General features: G+C 33.6%; 1 protein-coding gene across 9 annotated transcripts in view; it reads left to right on the forward strand.

The window, feature by feature from the left end:
- The window catches only part of LOC119589157, an 11,740-nt gene that overhangs the window by 5,985 nt on the left and 5,401 nt on the right, over nucleotides 1–354 (forward strand). The window lies entirely within an intron of this gene.

Consider the following 354-nt stretch of genomic DNA (forward strand, 5'->3'; position numbering starts at 1 on the left):
CTCAGTTATTTTTTCTTTCATGAGCAACATTCAGAAGCTAGCATGTTATAACCAGAACAGTGGTACATATCCTTGTTTCCCTTCAATCTCAACAGCTTCTACCTTAATCTTTTTTGCCTTATTCCTACTAAAGCCATTTTGTTCAGGAAAACTGAAGGAAAATGGGTAGATTTGCTTTCAGAGAGAAATAATTTTGCTAAAGGACTTTTGTTGCATTGGGTTTATGATACACTAACAAGAACATATAACTTGTACTCTATGATACAGGTGAGGGGAATAAGGAGAAATTTTAAGCTAATATAGACAAATGTGACTGGAATTTTAACGTGTAAGTTATATTGCTATGTTGTGGAA

This window comes from Penaeus monodon, chromosome 25, assembly GCF_015228065.2.
Source record: "Penaeus monodon isolate SGIC_2016 chromosome 25, NSTDA_Pmon_1, whole genome shotgun sequence".
In the NCBI taxonomy this organism is placed as follows: domain Eukaryota; kingdom Metazoa; phylum Arthropoda; class Malacostraca; order Decapoda; family Penaeidae; genus Penaeus; species Penaeus monodon.